Here is a 14,238-nt window from a genome sequence, read left to right as displayed (position 1 = left end):
TCACCATTATATCACGTGTGCGAAATTTTTACCACTACCAATTTTCTACCAACTGAGAACATAGATTTGGAATAGTAGCTAATGTCTAGCTTAGCGGGTGTTCAGTAAAAAATGATCATTCTCATGTTTTACCAATACCTTTCTGTAATTAAAATGGAGAGCGTCAATTTTTCTCTTCAAGAGAATTGCTCTCTGGGCTCTCGGAATGAGTTGCATGTTTCTTTTTGCTCGGGTGCTGTCAGCATAATCGAGCGTGTTGTAAGGTTTTACCGCAAGAAAGGAACCCGTCAGTGCCCTAGTGTACAAGAATAATTGGTGGGCCAAGGACCACGAGGATCCGGAATTGTATTCGGAAGAATTTGCGTCATAGAGCTAATCGAGGCGTCTTCTCCAGTGTTCATTAACGTTTTTTTTAAGAATATACATCACGTTTTTAATAAAAAATGCTGAATCCGTTATGACATATGACTAAAAATTATCATTTTTTAATAAACATCCGTTATAATGGTCTTGCTAAAATGTGGAGTGCGATCTCCAATACATCATCTTATTGGCACAATCTTAACCTTTAATATGTTTTCTACCTATTATAGTCAGGTGACTCAATTCATAATCACAAACTCTTTATGGCAACCAAATATGGAAAGACTAAGAAGTCACCTTTTTTTATTTAACACTGTTTGTAAATTTTGCGATATTTGCCAAAAAGCCATTTGCCAGAATGTACCATTCCCCAAAATGTACTATCCACTAGATTTTTTATTGTTTTCAGATGAATTAAATTTGCAAATTTAGGATAAATAACCGTATTGAAATGAAGGTTATCAAGTTGTGAGATGATTTTTGCTGGTATAAAAAAATGTATATTGTGAAGGCAATCTCTAGTTGTGAGCATGTTTTGAATACCCGTTTTGTATATTGTGGTTCTAATGTTCTATTCCTTGGACTACACTCTTCCAAAAAATCACTTAAATTTACGTCTTCTCTGATGCACATAAAAGAAGCGACCCGTTTGACATGAAACTACATCTGATCTTACATGACGATAAAATAACAAATTTACACGGCAGGACTTAAAAGTCGAGACCACCGACTTTTACATCATGGGGTGTAATTTTGTTTGTATCTTTTCATTTTTTAAGAGCTGGGTTGCCGTGTGCGTTCTCGGGTCCTCAAACTCACTTACCTTTATGATGCATTTGATGAAAAAATTAGATCCGGTGGAGAACAACTTGGAGGAATCAGTAGTCACTAATCCTTGACGCTCGCTGTTTGCACTACATGCACGTTTCCACAAACTAATTTATTGATGGGAATAATAATTAAAACAATTGCTTTCTAAAAAAAATTGCACAACATATAGTGGGCCAATGATTGCACGTGATGGAACGAAAGATGCTCCATCAGGTTAAACAAACCAGCACTTCACTAAACACTGTTCGAAACGCAATAAACTCAACTTAAAAATAGCTACATGCTTATAAGGTTTAAAATAATACATCGAAACTTCATAAGCATATTGTTTCCATTGTGTGCACTAAAAGAAAGCTTAAAATAAGAAGAGTGAGAATGTTGGCGTATTTTTAGTTCAATTTGATGCTCTTGAAGATGTGAATAGGGCCACAAGTCGACTATTGTGACCGTTACCTTTGAATTCCGGTATGATTCACTATAAATTAATTGATCGAAATCGAGAAGTAAAACAATTTTGGGAAATAATACTTCCTGGCAAAGGGTGCATTCTGGCGAATAATTTTCTGGTAAATATCGCACAATCAATTTGTGGATTGGTTGATATCCATGTATCACGTATTTTGTTTCTAAGCAATTTTGGGCTTATGCTTAGTTTTTGATCACTATTTGATAACTATTTGATGACATTTTGTTCACTAGAGTCACTTCCTTATTATTTTACTGTCGGCGCTGGATAAGGGATATGAGTTTTTTAACTTGTTTGTGTGTACCACCCTATTCACACACTCTCCGATCACTAGAAGGAGATGGACACCGCGGTTGAGGTTGAGCTGTGCGCGCGGTGGATTCCGAAGATGACGGAGCGGATTTTTTCGGTGAATGGCGGCTGCCACACAATTTTTGTTTGTCCGGCGGCGAATGCCAGTTTAGTCCGATAGTCAACAAAATGGGACCGTTAGAAAAACCTCCTCCTTCTCCTTCGTGTTTGGCAGCTGCCTCTGAGGTGATGGTCGCTGTCTAATGGCGTTGGAGGCCGGCTTCGGTGAATAGAAATGAGTGAGTCGCGAAAAAGACACACTTTTGTATGGAGCATACAAGCTCGGGGCCCGGTTATGCAATGTGGCATGAGTGGTGTGTGATGGACAAAGATCGCGAGATAATGGAAAATTTTTGTGTTTGAGTTGAAATATTTTCTTGTTGGGCTGCTTTCGCAACGAAGAGCTTCGAAAATCGTTGAATTGTTTAAATGTTTAACGTCATTTATGTTGTTGCGGATTCAAGTCTGCCTTTCTTATCCGAGTGGTTAGAGTAAGCGGCTACAAATCAAAGCCATGCTGAAGATGTCTGGGTTCGATTCCCGGTCAGTCCAGGAACTTTTCGTAACGGAAATTTAATCGTACCTGCCACACGATATACGAACGCGAAAATGGCAATTTTGGCAAAAAGAAGCTCTCAGTCAATAACTGTGGAAGTGCTCATTGAAAACTAAGCTGAGAAGCAGGCTTTGTCCCAGTGAGAACGAATGCCAAGAAGGAAAAGATGAAATTCTTCACCAGGGAATCGATTTTTTAACATCCTCACCATCAAACTTTAAGAAAAAATGAGTATCGATCTTACAATATTTCCACAAAACTGAAAGGAGTTTATTTGAAACCTTGACTGGGTCATAGTTGAGAATTGAAATGCAATTATTTGTATACCAATTGATACAATCTGGTTCGAATATAGCTTTGCTCCCTTTATGAAGTTGTAAAAAATTCCTAGCTGTACAATAGAACATCATCCCCTATAGCTAAAACACGGAAATCCCCCATTTGAAAGAGATCATCGACCTCACTCGAACAACCACGTTCACAAAAGTGCCCTTTATTATAACCAATCAACTTTACCTGAATTAACGACAGGATGTTGTTAGCTCATGTAAATGAAATCAATATTGCCAGCGATGAAAAAAATAACACACAGAAAAAAAAAGTAAAGTCCCCTCGAACCTCGAACTCCACCATTCTCTCTCTGTCCATCAGCACGGAGCAGTCCTAGCCGGCCGCAACCTAGAACTGGAATTGATACCGAAGCCAATACGGGCTTGCCTAGTCCTATCCCTTTGCGCTCTGTTTTCGTTTCGTTCCACGGACGGTCCAATCTTTCATTAGGCTCGTTATCTCCTCCTAGAAACGACCCTTTTTCTTCCCCTTATCTCCGCTCCCCACTCCCCTCCCCTTTACAGTCTCATAGACACCTCAATCACGTACCGCGCACTTAATTTCGATCCAATTTCAATCATCGTCATCAACAGCAGCAGCAATACTATCGCGCATCGCCTTCACATTCGCACATACGCACATGTGTTCGGTCGAACGTTGGGTTGCGTTTTTTTGCCTTTTCTGAAAGGGGTATGCGATATATATTTTTTTTTCATGTCAATACAAAACACAGAATGTTAACACTTTTTTTTTTGACCCCAAAAACTATTTAAATCCAGATAAGTTTTTCAATATTTTTTATCGTTTTTTTACAAGTTCTCAAGTTCTCAAATAAGGTACAGTGGGGGACAGTTTGCCGGGACCACTAGTTAAGTATAAATACTTGAATAATTAAAATGCTTTCGCATCACTTCTTCGTTTTATGTTATATTCTCTCAATCACACTGATTTAACTTCGGAACTATTTATTTATGAAACCATGGCAAACGATGCACGAGTTCACGAATTTGACGTTTGAGCATCATTCATGCGTTACCATGGTCACATAAATAACACTACATCACTCAAACGTTAACTCGTGCATTGGTTCATACATGCGCACTAACACAAGCAAACTTGTTAACTGCAAAAAAAAACAATTAATTTTGTTCAATTGTTATCAAATATTATTAGTTTCTTCAACACTGAATATATCACGATGAAAAAATGTGATTCTAATTAATGAATACTGGTATATTGGACATGTTACTTTTAAACGAAAAGGGGTAAGTGTATCAAGTATTATCATTATATATTGGCAGGCTTCTTACGTGAATTTGAATAAGTTTAAATATCTTCAAATATTCTTTTCCAGAACAAAGACAATTTCAATTGGGTCCTAAAGCCATGTCCCAATTTTAGTGCCAAACGCTTAAGTTTAGGCCAAAAACACATGTTTACTCAATTTTCTAATGTTTTCCGTTGGTTTAAGCCCAAAAACATTTTTATTAGATTTTGTCACATCCTTTGGCTTAAACTCAAATTTTGGGTGCATTTTGTTTTCCGTGTCCCTTACGAAATGTCAGATAGGAACAACCCCAGTGGTCGAACTAGAATCCCTGTGGTGTTTTTGTCGACTAAGCGAACGTCAAACATGATCAAAAGTGTCAAGGTTCATTTATAGACCAAATTTTTAAATTAAAGTTTAAACATGATATAGCCATTATTTGAGCGGGAAAAATTGCTAAAGTAATTACAGTAACATGCTTTTTCGTGTTATTGAATAAAAACAAGATTTCATTACAAATTTTAGGACCCAATTAATCTAATTAAAAGTTTTTTGCAGTCTCTCTAGTATAACAAATAATAACAAAAAAAAAATATTGCAAAATTCATACAAAATATTTGATGGTTTGTCTGAGCTGAATTACAAAAGAGAAAAATATATAAATTCTTACTTTGAAAGCATATTATCGCACGTTATTTGACCATATAAATTGTTCTCTAGACGAATGATTCAAATACAGTGCCTTCCCGATTTTGGCAACACCCGATTTTGTCTACCCCCGATTTTGGCAACACCCGTTTTTGGCAACAATTTCTTCCCGATTTTGGCAACAAGTCCAAAAATCAATTTTGAGAGTTCGCAACCTAATGGATGCTCATATATAACACAAGGTCCATAAATATCAAAATTAAATCGTGTATTTCTATTATAAAAGGTAATAAAAATTGCAACCTTTGTAATTGAATTTGCATTTTGAATTGTGCTTTCAATCGTGATAAATTAAATTCATATTGTGTCTCAGTTAATATTTGTAGAAGTGCTCATAAGAACACTAAGCTAAGGTGGGCTTCGTGGCCGTGCGGTTAGTGCTACCAAGCATTTATCCGCATCGAGTCAAGGGGTGTGGGTTCGATTTCCGTTTCAGTTCGGAAAACTTTTCGTCAGAAATGTATTTCGATTGTGCCTCTGGGAGTTGCATGCTAGTCCGTTGACTAGTGTGGTGCTTGCTTCAAAGGGCAAATCGTCCACTGGAAGCTTAACGTGTCGTTGTCTTTAAAAAAACTGAGAAGCAGGCTTTGTCCCAGTGAAGACGTCATGCCCAGAAGAATAAGAAGAAGAAGATTGTGCCTCATATTCTAAGGTTTTGCACCTTGCAAAAGTGAAGCCAAAATTATTTAGACAATCAAAAATACTTCAATCAAATCATGAAATTTGATCCCACATTTTAGCAGCTCCAGAAAGCAGCAACGAATCAGTAAAATAGATATTCCAAACATATTTGTTGCTGGCAAGCACTTCTGAAGCTACACTAAAGCAAAATTCTTTAGGAACAATTATGATTTAGCGTCACAACATTTATTGTTGAAATTTATAACTTTTTCTTTTGATTTTAATGAAGAATTTCATTACTAAATTTTATAAGTCAATTAATTAAAATTGGAAACAAATGCAATGATAAATGCCTCATTAAAATTATCAATCGATAATAATGTTTGCCTTTTATTTCAGGCGTGCTCAAAAATGGACATATGATAACATGTGATCTTGTACTCAACATAGAAAGCGGATCATTCCTTCTAGTGATTGCTATGAAAATGATTTCAAGTAATGGTTTTTAAACAATTCAAAGCTCTTACTTATGTAACTTTAGACCCCATTGTTGAAATGGTTAAGCGTTAAATGAAACCCTAATTTGGCTGGTTTATAAATCATGATCCTGCAAGCTCGATTAACGTGTTTCACACGTGAATTTTCACTAATTGTAAAACACTTCAAACGATGGTGTAAAACCAGTCGCTATCGGCAATCCAAAATCAAATGTAAAACACGTTAATTTACAAAAAAAAAAACGTTGCTGTAGGATTTATTAGCGATTGCGTATTTTCCGATTCCAGGCACCCATTACGAGCGCCCGGTTTTTCCAAAAATAACATGTTATTTAACATGTCAGGCGTGAATGGCAAGTGTGAGTCCTTGTCATGATAGGCAAACTAGTTATACTAGTGATGGATATTGCCATTGTAAAACACGTTCAAATCTTGTGAAAAATTGTTGCTGTCGAACCAAAGTCAATCTTTAACATAATCATAGATTTTACACGTTATTTTACTTTGCCAATCGATACGACAGATGCACGTTGAAAAGAATATGGATCGAACGTGTGGGTTTTTTTTGGATCCTGAGAATGTTTAATTGGTTATTGGAGATTATGTCCACATCATACTAAACGAAAACAAAAAAAAACTCTTAAGATTTCTAGAGTGTCCTGTAAATTCCTAGCGAGGTAATTTGAATTTCTAGTAGTGTTTTGATCCTGTAAATTTCCGTTGATTTAATAAGGTAGGTAGACTAAGGACTAGGTAACTAGACAGACCGATAACCAATCAAAAGAAGGAGATATTTGATCGTTCTAGACTAAACACATATTGCCAAAAATGCTGAGGACAGCCAAACTAGAAAGAATCGCCCATCAAAATGCAACAATTAATGACAATTATGAATACTTAAAACTTTGCGGGGAAACAGGCTATTTAGGGAACCGACATTCGGGGAAAATTAGCACAACGTAAAACACATATCAAGCTCAATTGAAACTCATTTCAACTAAAAATTATACGAAGCTTGTTTGTGTTTTCTACAAACTTACGAGTCGCAGATCATGAGATGTAATTTTTTATGTTTGCTTTTTTCACTGCAATCAATTATTCATTATGAAATGCTTTACTTTATCAGAAACAGGGTTGTTAACGTTAATCAACGATAAACGCCGTCAACGTTGATTTTGTTCTGGATCAACGTCAACGCCGTTGCGTTAATTTTCATGATTGTTAGCGTCAACTTTAACGCGTTTGCGTTGAATCAACGTCAACGATCACCGCTAACCAAAGCGTTGATTTTATGTTCCGAACAGGTTCCCCGAGAATGTTTCGATACATCAATAAACAACACGTTTCTATGCTGATATCCCGTATCCATGGAAAATTGATTAAAAAAAATCTAAGTTCACAGTGCAGAGCAATTATTTGGCACCCAACAGCCAGCCACTTTGACCGTCAGTTTTGATTGCTTGGAAGAACTATTACAAATTGCAAAGATGGCCTAGCAATTTTGTAACCGTCGTATGACCTCTCGCCGTTCCAGCAACCCACAACAATGAGCTGAAATCGTTACCAGAAGGTGACTTCCTTTGCCTTCAGCCAGCACACGGCGTCCTGTTTTCTACCCTTCCAACAACCAAGATATTTCTGAGTGACCGCCCCCAGAATGACCCGATTATTCATTTTCATATACAAGTTGTCATACTATCCTAACAAAAATTTTCATTGAAATCGGAAGTGGCAATGATAATAGAGCAGATTTTCCCACTTCCGAAACTGTGCACCTCTACTGTAAACATAATTTTCCCACCAAATCCGACTGAGAGAAAGTCAGTTAACATTCCATAAAAAACTACACTGAGATCATGCATTTGTTTTCTTCTAAAAATCTTTTCTGAACATGGCATGTGTCAGGGTCTAAGTTGAAACTGCCCACACAATTCGTAGTTATCTTGTTCTAATGTTAGTAATGAATTGTTCACTCGTTATTATTATGTGAAATGAATCATTTTCTGGTTTTCTACATTTACTTTTTTATTAATCTATCGAATAAGACAACCAGGTTTTTTAATATTGAAATCTCCAAATCGTTAACGTTACAAATAACGAAATCGTTGACGTTAAATCAACGCTGTACGTTAACGTTATCGTTAAATCGTATTTCAACGCAATCAACGCATGCTTCGTTAATCGTTACAGGTTAACGTCAACGAATCAACGAAACGGCGTTAATCGTTGATTAACGTTAACAACCCTGATCAGAAACATAAATTAAAGGAGCAAATTTTAACCTACTGAGTTACGGTCAAATTTTATACTGAAGCCTAGAAATTGAACTTATATCTGATGTTAAATAAATTACAAAAAAAAATCATGCCGTTTTGTACTACCCAGCGCTTTTGTTTTGTAATTACGTCTTTGTAAGAATACAGTAACATATTTTATTTCTTTCTTCTTTTCTCACAATTTTAAGAAAATGCCCATTTCTTGAATAAAGGTCACTTTTGCGATTATTGATTTAAATGGCCCACTCATACAAAAAACTTCTAAAAAATCATTGAAGACGTTGTGGGGTAAAAAGTATGTAGAACGTTTGCCGCAAAGACCGGCTATGGATTCGTAGTACAACCCTACGGAAAACTGCTTCGAAGTGAACCGTTCCGAAGTCTCGATGCAATATGGGCCATAAGGATGATGCAATAATATTCTAATGATGTTTTCAAAAACAAAAGTTGAAAAATAAAATTTAAAATATAGGTTCCGATTTTGGCACGGTTTTGTTTTTGGCAACTGAAAATTTCGACTTTGTTGCCAAAATCGGACTCCCACTGTATTTTATTTTACCAACTCAATATCCGTTCCATAACAACTGTGTAGATGCAGAAGATTCTTTGGTAACGATGATTATCTAATAAATATGTTTTCCCTTCCTTAATGACCCCGAGGATATGGCTGGCGCTGTATTGATTTCACTGCGGAACACGTTTTTGTCTCCAGCACCAAAATACCGCTATTCACTTAAATAAGGGTTGCTGAACCGTTGCCGTTTCAGAAATATCATAGCACGTCTAGTTTTTGAGATATTGGCTGTTGAATATGCAAAAAATGACGATTTCAGCCAACTTGCATGCAAGTTTTCCAGCTTGTAAGGCAATTTATTTGCTTAATTTGCCACGAAAATCAAACTTTATGTGTATAACAACACTTATCATCAAAGTTTGTATTACTTTCGATGCGGAAAAGTTATTTTTTAATGGTATTGAGAATTGTTGTATTTTGTCATATAGAAGAAACGAAAAATTTTGTATGGAGACTGCAAGCATGTTGAAAAAATCGGTTTAATCGAAATTTAATCGTGTAATTTCAATCAAATTATATCTGAAATGAAAGTTCAAATTCTATTTTGCATTTTAGTGGATTATATTACAAAAAAGTTTGATAAATTTTACTTTAAATTTCATGTAAACATCAATAAAACCAGTGTTTTATACAACTTTGGCGACCTGTAGCTAAAAATTGTGACGTGCTGGAACATTAAACATTAAACATTAAAGAAATTTTCTGAGAATGGTATCAGATTCAGCAACTCCAAATCTACCAGAGACACATAATTTGATCCTTGAGACATGCAAAAATGTCATTTTTGTTGCGCTGTGTTTATTGACTTTTAGCTCTGGAATTATGCACATTAATAATGCTTTGCACGGTCATTATTTTTTATAACCTATAACTTGAATAAGCTAGTTTTATAATTGACAAGAGATTCCCATGCCCTATTTAAGGCTTACAGAACTCATAAGGGTAAAAAATACAAGTAAACAAAAATTCCCGAATTTGGCAACATCCCCAATTTGGCAACTTAAAATTCGCCCGTTGTTGCCAAAATCGGGAAGGCACTGTATATTCACAAATAGAGCTTGAGCTTGAGCTTGATTGGCCGCCCGTGGTTGCTACTCCAATATCTCCGGGTCAGCTGCACTTACACAATGAACCAACCCGATGACTGCTTGGGACTAACACCCTCAGTGTATAAGTACTGGTGGTCTTCTATTTTCAGGCAACAATGGCGCCTACCACGTCATAATGCGGACCAACGAGGAATGAGCCTATGCATGCTATAAAACGTTTGACTTTTACTATGCACCCTGTTTTCAAGTTTCCCGTGAGAGAGAACGAGACAACACCTAAGAGGCTCATACTGGTCCACTGTAGACCATGGAGTCCGACTGCATCTACGCCAGTTCATGCGGGAGTGTATAGGTTGGGGGAAAGGCATGGCTGAGAGGCTTGCTGTTTGGTTAGCAGACTGCCTATGTATCAGGCGTATGGAAAGCCGTGCTATAATTATGGAAGGATTGAAGCTTAGGGAAACGTTTTCTTGTCCGTCTTTAGTTCTAGCGTTTGCTATGAACGAATAGTTTTTATGTATGATAGATTAAGAGTGGAAGATAGAAGCAAGTGAGTGATACAACTACAATGTACAAGAAAAGGAGTCTGGGATTGAACTCATGGCCTTCTGCTTATACGAAAACGTCGTTAGCAATAGTCCTTTAATACTTCTGTATTACATATATATTCCAGTTACAATATTTTTTTCTTTGTTCCAGTGATTGTGAATTAATGTTTAACTATATTTTGACAAAATAAGGATTTTTTTTTTTCAAAACTATCAGAATATGTAACGTAGCACTAATGAAAAGATTGAGAGTAATATCATTCTTACTAAATATAATAACAAAATATTTGTCTTGGGAATAGATTTTTCTTATTGGTTACCCGGTTATCCCACCATGGTGGGGCAAGTAGATCATTCGACATATATTTTCATAATCAATACATAACAATCAGAAAAATCGACACAAAAAATGATTTGAAGAATATTAGTGCTTGATTTGTTATCCAGCTTAGCTTAGCTTAGCTTAGACTGACTACACATATCAACGGTTGCTATTCCGTGATTGACCGAAGTCAGTGAAAATGCACAAAGAATCAACTAGAAGTTAGGCTGGAATTGGTCATAATCTTCTTCAGTGTGCATAATTCAGTGCCTCTATTTATACATGGTCAATAACGGCGCCGGCCACGTCCTTGCAGTCAGGTGGGATTGGGGGAAGGAATGTTAGTGTGTAACCTTTGCTATTAGGAGACCGTGTTTGCCTCTGCATCTCCACAAAGGTTACTGGGAAGGATGTTTGTTAATGGGGAGGATCGTTGGTTCACAGGATTCACTTTGATAAGCGATTAGACCATGATAAATAATTATTTGTGAGCTATAAATATGCTTATATGTAAATATAATATTTTCATTTGGTATGAACAACATCTATGTAGAGAAAAATTATGCCGACCAAGGGGTGGATCACTCCTGAAGCATTGAAATAATTTTATCCATTCAAATGCATTTAAATGCACACTCAACAGATTTTCAATTCATGGCTTGCTCTAACAATTGGCTGTTGATTTTTTTGAAGTTTTTTTTTCGCAAACTCAAGTACAGCCACCTCATCCAAAAACAGATTCAAAGAGGGACTGAAACATTCCTAATGGCTTGTTCGACATTTATTGAGCTTTTTAAGTTATCCGCTCAATAAATGGTGAATTATCCTTGTATTAGGGATTTCGGTTCAATAATTCCAGCAATCTTTATGACAACAATCGCAATGCAACTCCGACATTCACCGGAATGACAAGGATGTGGATACATTTAAAACCACGAAGATGAAGCATGTCCTACTTCAGAGGATAGCTTTAGTCGTGTTCTCTTTAATTAATATATTAATCAACCCCAAGAGTTTACCGCTTCCAACCTGTCCCCAACCCAAATCGAAACTGAAGAGAATAAAACAATTTATTTGGACAAATAATTCCAGAAAAACTTTAATTTATATTTGGATTTTTAAATTTGATGCGCAGTTACAATCACCACTAGTAATGAGACCAGTAAGGCTGTGCGTTTCTCGAGGAAGAGGTTCCGATGAATCCTGATTCTAAATGGCACTGTGTCTACGGGAGAGGGAGACAATATATGCCTGATAAGCCATCATCTTCTCTCCCCACCCCCCATTATGTTCGCTGTATACTCCAAGATTACTGAGCTGCATAAGTCAGGCTTCTAATACGAATTCAATAAAATTTCAGTTTTGAGCTTCAGCTAGGTAACCTAAAACGAATGAAATTTGTGATTAATGGAAGAACTTCGAAGAAAGTTATTTTTCGTTACGAAGAGTCAAACCATCAAATAAACAGTTTTAAAACAACAAACAATGACTCGTTGCTATAGCTCAATACGCTGGTACAGGTCAAGGCTAAGCTGATGTGAATGTCTAAAAAATGCATTCATGCAAATCGATGTGCATTTGATGTACATTTAGAAAATGATCCACCCCTTGATGCCGACACTTAAAGTGACGAACCATTCAAAGTTTGTTAAATAAAGTGAACCTTTCGCAAGTCTACACTCGTAGTGTCGAACCATTCAAATTTTTTTTTTAATTACAAATATAAAAGTAAAAGGAAAAAGGTGTTTAAAAAAAAAAAAAATGGACGTAAATAATTTATGAATCAGAGTTTATGTCGACACTCACAGTGACGAACCTTTCATAGTTTGTTGAAAAATCATATTTACGTCTCACCGTTGTAACGATTAAAGGTGCAATCATACATATTTTATAGATTAGAAATAGTAGCATGAAACGAGCTCACCAATTGATCCGTCATCCTTGAGCAGCAACTATCCACTTTCAGCTTCACTCGTTTGCTCGGCTATATAAAAATACACAGAGAAAATAGGCGCGCGACCCGAGAGAGAAAACAACTGACGACTGCTCGGGCTTTCTTGACGCACTGCCCAGGAGCAAGTGTCAACGTCGAAAGATCAAAAAGAACTTATCGAACGTGGCACTTTTCCACTTTACTCGACCGATGCGCGACATGCCCTCATCGCCGGCCCCCGCAGGAGCAAGCGTCAAGGTCGAAGGATCAAACACAACTCATTAGTGCCTGATTTGTTATCCACAGGAAAAAGTTAGAATTATATTTTTCACGTTGGCTGAACATACCTGAGTCCACTTACCCCACCTACCTTAACACTTACACGTTTAAACGACTCTTTTCAAAATAACTTTATTCAATCGCCATTTTTTGTTCATCAATTGTCAAGTGTTGAGGAAGTTCTCTAAAAATTTCAAACAAATTAGTTGAGTTGCCTCCAAGAAATTCGAAAATGTTTTTCAAACTTCTTGAGATCTTTTCACGGTCAGATTTACAAAGGAAACATAAATGCTTACCCAGTAAACACAAACTCGTATATGATAGCGCATAAGAGTACAAAGGTGGAGGCGATATACGTACATGTGTCATAAGGCTGCATGCAAAATGTACGTTTATCGCCTCCACTTCTGTACTCTTATGCGCTATCGCATACGAGTTTGTGTTTACTGGGTAATATCTAAAAAAAGTTGCACCAATTTGTTTCATTTTTTGTTACAATAGACTGTCTTCAAAGTATTTTTCAAAAAGCCATACATGAAAAAACTGTAGTCTGAGATATTTCTAGGTTATGGCAACGTGGCGGTCCTCCAACAAAATTCCAGATATGCCTGAAACCAGATGACCAATGAAAATCGACACAGATTTACAAAATAGAAGAATCGAGAACTTATGGAAAAATATCGAAAAACAAAAGAGTGATCGCAATTTAAATATAGTTTGACACAAAAAAGATGGTGCCAGAAAACATACATACTCTTCAGAATTTAAATTACATTAAATGAGCAACTCTTTTTCAGAATTAAATTAATGAAGATCATGGTTGTCTAAAATCAAAAGTTGCCTCAGTTTTGTTTAAAAGGTTTCTTTATTTTACCTTAAAATACAATTTTGTTCGACCATAGTTTCATGAATTTTCAATCGATTCCATGTAATTTTTAATGGTTCTAAAGACAGTTTAGTTGTTTTTAAAAGTATGACGAATACATATAGTTTAAAAACGGTTTTGGCATTTTGGTTAACAAAATCCCATAGAAATTTGTTATTTTCACAAAAAATACCTATTGATTCAGTTTTTGTCAGATAAACGTTAAAACAAACTCGTTTTTCTCATGTTATTAATCTTCAAAAGGGTATAGGGAACTTTTTTTTTATTAATTTTAAGACAGCAATATTGTTGCTCTTATTAAACAATATTTTCACTACACACCTAATAAGCTTTAATTGAATAGTAAATATGTAATTTCTGGTGGAAAAAACTTGAAAAATG

At 36.1% G+C, this 14,238-nt stretch overlaps 1 protein-coding gene across 1 annotated transcript in view; it reads left to right on the top strand.

Annotated features, from left to right (window-relative positions):
- LOC5565069 (mushroom body large-type Kenyon cell-specific protein 1) overlaps positions 1-14,238 on the top strand; it is a 602,053-nt gene that overhangs the window by 135,888 nt on the left and 451,927 nt on the right. The window lies entirely within an intron of this gene.

The sequence above is a fragment of the Aedes aegypti genome, chromosome 1, assembly GCF_002204515.2.
Source record: "Aedes aegypti strain LVP_AGWG chromosome 1, AaegL5.0 Primary Assembly, whole genome shotgun sequence".
Lineage (NCBI taxonomy): Eukaryota > Metazoa > Arthropoda > Insecta > Diptera > Culicidae > Aedes > Aedes aegypti.
Note: the sequence above shows the minus strand (reverse complement) of the source record. Positions and strands in the feature narration are given on the sequence as shown.